The sequence below is a fragment of the Numida meleagris genome, chromosome 1, assembly GCF_002078875.1.
Source record: "Numida meleagris isolate 19003 breed g44 Domestic line chromosome 1, NumMel1.0, whole genome shotgun sequence".
NCBI lineage: Eukaryota > Metazoa > Chordata > Aves > Galliformes > Numididae > Numida > Numida meleagris.
The window spans coordinates 136,595,740-136,607,192 of NC_034409.1; the positions used below are offsets into that span (position 1 = coordinate 136,595,740).

The window sequence follows — 11,453 nt, forward strand, 5'->3', positions numbered from 1 at the left end:
CAGTGATGAGTGGTGCCCCCCAGGGGTTAGTACTAGGATTGATACTATCTAACATCTTCATCAACGACATTGACAGTGAGGTCAAGTGCATCCTCACCAAGTTTGCAGATGATGCCAAGCTGTAGGGTGCAGTCAAAATGCCTGAGGGACAGGATGCCATCCAGAGAGACATAGACAGACTTGAGCAGTGGGCCCAAAAGAACATCAGAAGGTTCAACAAATCCACATGCAAGGTCTTCACCTGGGTCGAGGCAACCCTCATTACCAATACAAGCTGAGGGATGAAAGTATTGAGCACAGCCCTGCCAAAAAGCAGCTGGGGGTACTGGTGGATGGTAAGCTCGACATGAGCCAGCACTGTGCCCTCACAGCCCAGAAAGTGAACCATACCCTGGGCTGCATCAAAAGAAGCGTGGCCAGGAGGTCAAGGGAGGTGGTCCTGCCCCTCTACTCTGCACTGGTGAGACCTCACTTGGAATACTGCGTCTCGTCAGAGAGCATCCAGAGGAGGACCACAAAAATTATCCAAGAGATGGATCACCTCTCCTATGAGGACAGGCTGAGAGAGCCGGAGCCGTTCAGCCTGGAGAAGAGAAGGCTCCAAGGTGACCTGACAGAGGCCTTTCAGTGTCTAAAGGGGAGCTACAGGAAAAAAGGGGACAAACCCTAGCAGGGTGATAGAACAAGGGGAAATGGTTTCAAATTTAAAGAGAGTAGTTTGAGGCTTGATATAAGGAAAAAGTCTTTTACAGTAAGGGCAGTAAGGCACTGGAACAGATTGCCCAGTGATGTGGTTGATGCCCCGTCCCTGAAGACTTTCAAGGTGAGGCTGGATCAGGCCGTGGGCAACCTGATCTAGCTGTGGTGTCCCTGTTCATTGCAGGGAAGTTGGACTAGATGACCTTTAAAGGTCCCTTCCAACTCTAAGGATTCTATGATTCTAACAGAAAGTGAAGTAAATAGAAACAACGATGGTTGGATGTTTACCTTCTCAAAGCTATTTACCTTGCCAGTATGAGTAGAAGTAGAGCTGAGTGTAGTGTGCTGATATTTACAAGTTGCCAATACAACACCTTCCAGACAATGTTTTATCTTTTTCTATCGCTGATCTTGGTTTTTTTCTGCAGTCCATGGATGTTCTTTGGGGTAATGGAGTTCACTAGGCAAGATTTATAGTGACAGAGATCTACAAGTCATGCTGTTGGAAAATTCATTCTGGTTTGGGATTAGTAGCTAATCTTCAGGATTATTAAAACTATACCACTCGGGCATTCTTCTTTTTGTTTTAATTGCCTATGTTATGAACAAAGGGCACAGTCAATCTAGCATCTGGTGCATGTGCATAATTTCTTATGAGCAACGACAGACAAATAAATAGGAGCTATTTTCAAAGTGACCTTCTCCTTCTATCTCTATGATAATGTTCTGACAAAATTCATAATTGACTCAAGTCTTTTTATAGCAGCCGTGAACACAACGACCAGGGACAGAGTTTCCAGCCCGCCCTGTCTCCGCTTGGTTTCCTCTCCCAGACATGGCTCCAGTTGGACTACATGCGATCAGGGCAGCGCCTTTACTCTGGCAAAGTGCAAAGTCTCAGCAGTCTCACTGCAGGGATTTGACTTCACAGTGGATAGCATTTCGAACTGGAAATAACGATGTTTTGGAAGTGTCTAGTAAATCCCAGCTGGCCATGTGTCCTATTGTTCACTGAAATAAATGGAAATTAAGCCATCAGCTGTAGCCTGTGAACAATTTGCTGCAAAATGCATCCCTTTCTAGAAAAAAGTCTGCTTGTTCTAACATTGCTAAATAATACTGTTTTTCTTTATTGCAGTTTGTGAACCTTGCTTCAGTCTGTTAGGAAAAAACTCACAGATTCATGGTAAAGACTTAAACTGACCTGCGAGCTTCCTGGCAACTGCACCAATTGAAAGGCCTTCTTGCCATGTGATTATAATGCAAACCCTTTGGAGTTCCAGTGAGCACTGAAACAGCTTGGGGCCTTTCCGTTCCCAAGAGAGTGATCGGTGCAGCAGAAACCTCAGAAACCTGCCACAATGAAAGAAAACAGGACAGCTGATAGCTAGGAATGTCACCCTCTTTTTCTTCGGTACCTAGGCAGAAAAAGAAGGTGATAGCAGTGCCTCCAACTAGGATACAAGCACTATGGAGCAATAGAAGAAAATAAACTAAAACTAGCTCACTCCTTCCAACAGCCAGTAATGGCTCAAAGGAGTACAACCTCTCTTCAGAGAGATGCTGCTCCCCTGGCTGCTAACCCTTAAATGAGGGTGAGAAGGGGAGGACCCTGGCTCCACCCCTTATGGTCACTGAGGTGCACTGCTTGCACCTGAGCCCCCTGAGTTAGCCGTGCCTTCTCACTTGGTGCTCAGTCATGGGTTTAGACCATGACTTGGCAATTCCACTGCAGTACCCAAGGCCTCTGTATGTTCTTCTGAAAGTATTTGAGGATCACAATCCCATCCAAGTATGTCCCAGTGTGGAAGGAAAATTTTGACTCATTAAAAAATCACCCTCTTATGGTCATACACCAATGTGAGATGCATAACTGTGTGCAGTCCATTGTGAATTAATTGCCACTAGCAGTTAATTTGGAGGACAAGTTTCACTGCATTCCTAATGTAATCTTAGTGACCTGTGCAAAGAAATGTATCAAATAATGCATGTAAGATCAAGCACTTCACCAGCATGATATAGATGTAGAATTATCCTATGATCTCTTAAGATGCCTCAGTGTTTTGGAAGGAATATTTTTGTACAACTGTAAAACTCTGGCAGTAATTGTGGGCACAAGGACAACAGTGGGTGTTTTGGACATGGCCTCAGATTGTGGCACTGCATCTGTGAGGGAACTGGGCTCTAACTTCTCCTAGCCTGTGGCATCTTCATAGAATCACAAAATGCCCTGGGTTGGAAGGGACATCAAAGATCACCCAGACACACCCCCTACCAAAAAACAGCACAGAATCATAGGTTCATAGAATCACAGAATGATGTGGGTTGGAAGGGACCTCACAGCCTACCCTGTCCCATCCCCTGCCATGGGCAGGGCTGCCCCCCACCAGCTCAGGCTGCCCAGGGCCCCATCCAGCCTGGCCTTGAGCGCCTCCAGGGATGGGGCACCACAGCTTCTCTGGGCAGCCTGTGCCAGCACCTCACCACCCTCTCAGTAAAGAATTTCCGCCTAACACCTGTCCTGAATTTCCCCTCTTTTAGTTTAAAGACATTCCCTCTTGTCCTAAAACTATCAGATCATCGTGTAAAAAGTCAGTCTCCATCTTTTTTCTCAGCTCCCTTTAAATATCAAAATCTTTGCCTTCTCTCCTCCACCTGTGAAACAAGGCTGATCAATTGTATTGCAAAATGTCGTTATGTAAGGTCAAAAATTTGGCATTTGGTGATGTTTTTTATGTGTACAGTATGCCTCGATGTGGTCATCAAGAAAGGACAGAGCAGCAGGCAAGGAAGCAAGCCAGGTGCTTTTTCAGGACACGCAGATGGCAGCTTGTACCTTGTCAATGATGTCAAGAGAACTAATACTTCATGCTTAGCAGAAAAATTATTCATCCAAGGGTTTTTTTCTTCATGATGCTGAAATGAACACTGTGAGAAAATTACTTTGGTTACTGGGTGCAATTAGCTACTTAGAGAACATCTCCTAAAATGTTATCTCCAAGTAGATCCATTTATTATACTTCAAAAAAAAAATCCTTCTTGCAATTCATGGCCATAAAGCAGTATGTGACAAGCCAGAAGAAGACTTGCATAACTGGAAGTCTAGAAGTAGTTCTTAGAAAGGCAGTGACTTTGCCAACTAGGAAACCTTTAAGTGGCAACCTTTTCACAGAGAAACCCTTGGAGATAAGGAAAAAGTAGGAAGCTGCTCAATTGTGCCAGGAAGTATTAACAGAGGCACTCTGAGCTGGGCTGTTTGCTTTTAAAGCACAGGCTTTTGTTGTTTGCCCTCACTATTTAAACCTAAACCAAGCAGACTCAGAGGACAGAAAATGAATTCAGTCAGAAGTTTATACTTTGTCCTTAGGAAAGGGGCAAACTTTCTGTGTATGTAGCAGAGGAACACTGGAGCAGAAAGCCTTGCTCAGCACCATAATTCCCACCTTGCCGTAGCAAACCAAGGTATCTTGATACCTCACTGCTCCTGTCACTTTGTCAAGAGACGATTTATTCTGTAGCAGGAAATATTCTTGGGCCCTCCCACTGACAGCATGAACTTGCCAGCAGTACCGGCAGAGGTGTGCCCACAGTGTCAGCATGCTAACTCTACAGCACTGAAACAAAACTGAGGAGCAGACATTGCCTGGGCATTGTGGGTTTGTCTCTGAGCAGCCCATGAAGGACAGCAAGAGACATGCTTGGGGCAATACATGGGACGCACCAAAGAGAGTTTGCTGAGAGTTTTAAACTGCTACGTAGGTAACTGAGAGCAAAGCTCAGACTAGATGGTGGCAGGAAAGGAGCAGGCCACTCCAGCTTGCTTTCTTTTCATCAGGACAACACACAGTTTGTACAACCAGCTACAGTTTCAACAATGGACTGGCTGGAGATGAGTCACTAAAATGAATAATCCTTCTTAATCTCTACAAAAAACATCCTGTTAGTGCTGCCATATTCTAGGAATTGTTATAACAGGAGCAGCAGAAGGATTAAGTGCTTAAACCTGTCGCACCAGAACAAGTTCACTGCAGCAGAATCTCTGCCAGTAATGAGTCCCTGCTTCTCCTTGTGAAAACAAGAGAACAGCCCTATTCTCTATTTCTTTCTTTGTAAGCAGCCCCCCAGGACCCACCAACAATATCACTGGTTTAGAACATCATTTAGTCTAGATCAACTCACAGGAGATGCTGAGTATGAAATGCAAGGAAGGACCACGGGTTCATCAAGATTGCAGCAGAGCTTGCTCTCAGTGCCTTTTGCTAAGGACACTACATTTCTATCAGCACATCCACTGGAGAATATGAATCCTGGAGACACAGTGCTGTCCTCTCCATGCTTTTCAGTGCAGCACTGTGCAGCTTTCTGAATTCTAGGAAGTGATTAAAATATGTAGGATGCTCCTTGCAGTGTGAGGCTGAAGCCTGTGCTTTCAATACCAAATGTAAGAAGGCTGTCAGCTTTAAGAAGGAACAAGCGACCCAGCTATCTGACAGGAAAGATTAGTCTCAGGAGCTATGAAAATTGCCAGAGGAGGCAGATGAATGCTTTGTTTTCCCCACAGTACTTAGAATGGCAAGAGCTCACTACAATATTTTGTGTTAATAAAAACCAATGACATGTGCTTACTGGCCTCATTTCCAGAAGGCTGAGTTCAAGGAGCCTTGCGTCCTTCCCTGGCTCTGTCCCTGTACGGCACCCACAGGATGCTGCAGCTGATGTAGTAGAGGATGAAGGAAATAGCCTCAGTTGTTCCCATGGCTTTATCACCAACAGGTGTCCTAGCAGAGCTTCTTCTGGACACCTCTTTTTAAACATCTTAGCAGGGACTTTTCAGGGTGCTCATGCCTCGCCAGCTGTGGTCCCACCAACCTGAAGCAGGGTGGGATGACGCCGGCTGTATGTGCACTGCAGGGTGGCTGTTGCATCCGTAGGCCGCACACCTCAGCCAGGCCCCATTCCCAGAGCAAATTCACCCTGTGATGCACCCAGCGGACTGAGCACCCCATTCACAGACCTGCCGGAGCCCTTTCCTGTGCCTCTGGGCATCTTTCCAGAAAGAAGCAGGGGGTAGAGGGAACAGCCTGCACCTGGGTCTCCGTTCAAGGTGAAGCTGAGTCAGAGCTAAAATTCATACCAAGCTCTCTCTAGCTCTTGGCACAGCTCCCATCTTCCTTTGGGGAATTAAAAACTGTTGAACAGGACTTCTGAACTCTTACACATCAGGTTCTTCCTTCTGTAGCTGAATTTTAATAATGTTTTGGACGAGTAGTACAGAGGAGGGGATAATAGTTCTTAGATGTAAGATCTATATAAAATAATTGTTCATAACACATGTATGTGTGTAACAAGAATCCCACCAGAACATAAAAAGAAAATATCTGATCATAGGAAACTACAGATATGGACAACAGATGTGCTTTTCTTTTCAGTAAGTGATAACACAGCTTGGGACATGCCTCAGTTCTTCAGTCTTGCCAGCCCAGGCACTCCCATCAAATGACCGGGCAACCTTATCAAATCTTAACATACTTCTGCACCTACATTTTTTAGTGAAACAAGCAAACAACCAAACAAAACTCAGCCAAACAAAACCCAACCAACCAACCAACCAACTCCAAATCTCCCTCCTTTGATAGTTACAAAGGAACCTCCAGAATCTTTTTTTTTTATGGTCAATGTATGCCCAATGTGTGAAGTCCATTCTCTATTAAAACAGGAATATTTCCTAGTCTCTTCCTTCAAACTGTGTGTAAGACATTCACGCTTCTTATTGCAGAAAAAGAAGTGCTGGAATGGATGAAGAAGGGCACTGGTAGCAGTCCCTACCTTAGGATGCTCACCCAGAGCATCCTCTTCCAGCCACTGCTTCTTCTTCAATACTGGCTCTTCTTAGAGCCCAAAGAAAAAGAGAATAAGTAATACGCTGTCTTTCTTTGTTATATATATCTATGTTTTCTTGCTTCATTTCACCTATCATTGGTTTGCTTTGGAGCTTTACTTTGAATACATACTTCAGCGATTTTCTTCTCCAGGAAAGTGATGGAGACACAAAAGGACTTGAGTTATTTGACATCCTACATACAATACCTGTACATCTGATCCAGCTGCAACTGCTGCAGCTCTTTGTGTTCTATGTAAGTTGTATAAAGAAGACTAACATGTGCAATGGAATGTGCAAAAATTCTTTTTCTTTTTTTGGCCACTACTCAGCAGCGCCAGTTTGGGGCAGAGCATGATCCAGCAGGGACAGACCTGGCCCAGGAGTTACAACACTGACTTTTTTCCTTCCTTACTACAAGTTGTTCCATCTTTTTATCCTGCTTGTAAAATGAGAGCAGTGGTATTTATTTGCTGTTGTAAACAATGCATCAAAACTTGTATATCAGTCTATCCTAAATAATGACTGAAGATATCTGCTTCTAAACTCCTATGGGTTTCCTTTGGAACAATTCGTCTGCATTTGTGGCTGCTCATATGTTCGTATCCAATGCACTTTCCTACAGGAAGTGGAAAAAAAATGGTTGTCACGAGTCTATACAACCATACTAAATTAGATTCACTCCATAAACACGACAAGAATGTCCTTTATGGAAGCCTACTATCCCACAGAAGAGTGGGCTGTGTGGAAACGGAGGCAGATGATCTTACACGTGCCTTCTCTTAGCACTTGCTGCCACATGAGGAGTTAATATTTGATTAGACAGTACTGTAGCTATGACACCTGTTCACCAGGGAGACTAGGCCAACAACTGATGTAATCTACCTTATTATACACTTAATGATAGAGGAGAAGTGCTGCTTTTTCAGCTTCCCACGTCTGCTTTTCATTTCCTCTCCTACACATTCCTGAGGGGTCATGTTCTGTGCCTCGCAAAAGCAAACAAACAACTACAAAACCTCTCCCCCTCTCTCTGTGATCCTCTGCAATTTGCTTGGAAGAAAAGAAGTTAAAAATTTCCACTGTACTGTGTGTTCCTGAAAAGAAGTCTACTTATTTGCAGTTATTAATTTACATGTGTTGGCTAGATTTCTCTGACCACAACAGACCAGGAAAAGACAGTGTTGGTACTAAAGTTACTTAGAAGAGCTCTGATTTTTCCTATCAGCAAATCAAGCACCTGGCCACAGATCCCAGATCCTAACACAAATGCCATTTCAGACTCCCAGGCTTTGACCATCTTTCAGTTTTCTGAAAAGGTGAGTGGCTGTAGCTGAAAGCTCGCAGGTGCTCCGGGGCACCTCACATGAGCAGAATTTCAATGATTCTCTTTGTATCTCTGGTCCTCAGATCACTGTGTCTTCCTGTAGGAAATGCTGTACATCTGGTTTGCGCTACTAGCCATCATAGTCATCACTGGCATCAGCACATGACTTTTATTTCAGATGTATAAGGTTGTGTTTAGATAGAGTCTACTCAGCCAATCTGATTATTCTGGCTTCTTTTTCCTTTTTTTTTTTTTTCCAGCTTCACCTTCATAAATTCTGTAGCCTGTTAAGAAATCCCCATCTTTACCCCATAACTACAAGTGATCATAGCATTTCAGATACTGCCTTTCTTATGCCGAGCAGCTGTAGTTATAATGTGAATACATCATCCAGACAGAGCATTTTCTCACATTTCCATTGCAGGTTTCTCCCCTCCCAAATGAGAGAGTTCACCATCTTTCCCTGAAGAAATGTTTATCTCGGAGCAGAGGAGGAGAGCTGCAGCTTCTTTTTATTGGTATGCCAGCACTCCTCTTCCTTTTTATGTGTTTATTATTGGCAAAGGGAGGCTGAGAATAAGACAGGGTGCATCACTCATTGCCTTGGGCTAACTGCTTTTCTTAGTCCAGGGACAACGCTAAAAAGCCAGGACGGTGTTATAAGCACTTGTGATCAGTGACAGTTGACAGTCCCCAAGTGCTGATCAAGGGTGGCCAGAAAATGTGTGAAAAATCACAGAATCACAGAACGGTTTGGGTTGGGACATCAAAGCCCACCCGTGGGCAGGGCTGCCCTCCACCAGCTCAGGCTGCCCAGGGCTCCATCCAACCTGGCCTTGAGCACCTCCAGGGATGGGGAAAAGGCTCATCCATTTGGAAATGAGAGGAAGCCAACCGTTCATTCCCAGCTGTGTCTGTTGTGCTACCTAGAGCCATCGTTCACTTCCACCAGGTACACACTTTTGTACCTGTGTCCTCAGTCCCAAAGTCACGCAGATGGTGCAGAACATTTTTCATGCTACGGTAATAGGCAGTAAATCTCAATGCAAATACAAAGCCTTACTTACTGTCACTTGCCTGGGAGCCAGTGCCCGAGCGTCACAGATAGTGTGGGAATTCCCAGAAATATTTTTAAAGGGGTACAAAGAAACAATTCTTCATATGATTCACATGGTTGTGTTTCAAGTCCCCATGATCTGATTGCCACTTTGATCATGTCTTGAAAATCGGTTCATTTCCAAAATTAGCCTGGAAAACATGCTGCTATAATTATTTAGAGCACATAAGAAGAGGGCAGCATCTTCCACTGCCCACCATGATGCTCACAAAGACCACAAAAGCTTTGGCACTGGGCATGTGCTAGCACTCTCCACTTTGAACTCCCTCCATGATCCAGTGAGAAATAACCACCACGGTGAAAGCCTGGGAGGGATATTCTAGAGAAAGAATACAGTGAATTATACCAGTATAAAAGCAGTGCACTAAGAATAATAAAAAGGTCTGATCAACACTCTTTAAGGTGCTCTACAAGGGCTTTCTCCCCCTCCTGGGCCATTGTACATGCTTATTTACTACGGTGTAAATCATACTTCATGCAGCTGAGATGACAAATGAAGCCTGCCACAATTCTGCATGAAACGTAGCGTGTTTTCTTAGGTAAGACAGAAGTTGACAGAGCATCAGATGATCGTGTTCCATCTATAACTTTCACTCTGTCAAGTCTTCTGTCCTCTGCACTCCAATTATAATAAATACAGCTGACTGTAGAGAGCCAGGAGAAAATAAAGGCAGCTTTCTAGCATATGTGAAACTAAAACATTCAGGCATTTGTAAATCTTATGTTTGTTTACAAAAATGCTATGCTCTGTTGTCTTTGGGTTGAAGACAACGAGAAGGAATATATATTTAGAAATCAACACTGCATGTAAGTAAGAACATTCAGTGCAGAGTAGTATCCTCTTATGGTGGGAGGTGAAGACAAGAGGTGGTGCTGGTAAGCCCAGTTGGGTGAAGTATCTTTACCATAGGATATATTACCAGGCTCAAGAGCACTATTACTATCAGCCCATACGTATTAACACTTTAAGCAACACAACATGCACATTCTTGGCTAAAAAGAAATAACCAAGCCACAAACTCCTTCTCTGCATTATTTGGAGGGAATTTCTTCTGCTACCCTGAATTATTTAGAAATGTATACTTCTTTTTTTTACATTTTTCTGATTGTTAGTACATCTTACACAAGGAAGATGTGCATCTTGCTCAGCTGTTAGCAACAGAGTGTTGGACTTGATGATCCCAAGAGGTCCCTTCCAGCCTCTACAATTCTATGGTTCTGTAATAACGTTTGCATATTATTTTGATTTATAATCAGACTGTACTGATCCTCTCAATATTAGAAATCTACAAGTAATATTGAGTTTATATGAAATAAACTATACTATAACGAACAGATCAATGGAATAATTTCCTCTTCTCCACGCTCGTACCTCAGTCTGAAAACGGAGAGGCTGATTGCATCCATGTGCCACTGGATACCTCTTTTCTTAATAATGATTAATTATATCCTAGTCCCCCAGCAGTCTCAGCATTAGCCTGAGGATGATGTATGCATTTAAGCATCCGCACTGGTCTCATTTTCTCCCTGTGTTATCTTATTCAGAATGTGAACTTCATAGGGAAGATTATTTCTGTATGAATAAGTAGAAATGCACTGGCAGAACGCCATCGCTGCTATGTGAACAGCACAGAGGTAACTCCATTGCAGCATCAACAAAAATGCTGCTAAATTCCACCTGAATGCCACAGTGCAGACATGATCTGACGATCCCCATTAGTAGACCAAAAAACAGAGAGCACAGAATCATAGGTTCATAGAATCACAGAATGATGTGGGTTGGAAGGGACCTCACAGCCTACCCTGTCCCATCCCCTGCCGTGGGCAGGGCTGCCCCCCACCAGCTCAGGCTGCCCAGGGCCCCATCCAACCTGGCCTTGAGCGCCTCCAGGGATGCGGCACCACAGCTTCTCTACAGGGAGATACCAAGACACCTGTGATTTCAAATTGTCAGGAGTGTTTCTTTGTGCCATGTGCCATATTTTCTGCTTACTGGATCTTCTGGGACCCATGTGCCCTGTGCATTACAGATGTTAGTATTTTGTCCTGTGTACTTAGTGTAGATTACTCCCAAAACATGAAATGTGAAAAAGAAACTCTCAGAAAGTCAGAGGTTTATGATTTCAGGTGTAAAAATATATAGCTTCAATACAATCACTTTTTGGGGACCCTAACAAAAGGATACTGTTTTCAGAAGATCTGTTTCACAGTGTGTGTGTGGGGGGGGAAGCAACACACAGCACAATATATTTCGTCAAGGACATTATGTCATGGTTTTATGATTTTCAGTTACTGGTACTCCACATCATAACATCATGTAGTGAACGTACCTGGTCCTCAGAAGAGAAGGACTACTACAGTCCCCACGGTACTTTGCTCCTCCGTTACCATTTTCCAGCCGGAGGGAAAAGATAAAAGCTCGCAGTATAAAA

At 43.8% G+C, this 11,453-nt stretch overlaps 1 long non-coding RNA gene across 1 annotated transcript; it reads left to right on the forward strand.

The window, feature by feature from the left end:
• Nucleotides 6,833-11,358, forward strand: LOC110392869. Its single transcript, XR_002434666.1, has 3 exons — nt 6,833-7,896; nt 8,329-8,422; nt 11,311-11,358. It is a non-coding gene; the product is annotated as an uncharacterized LOC110392869 (long non-coding RNA).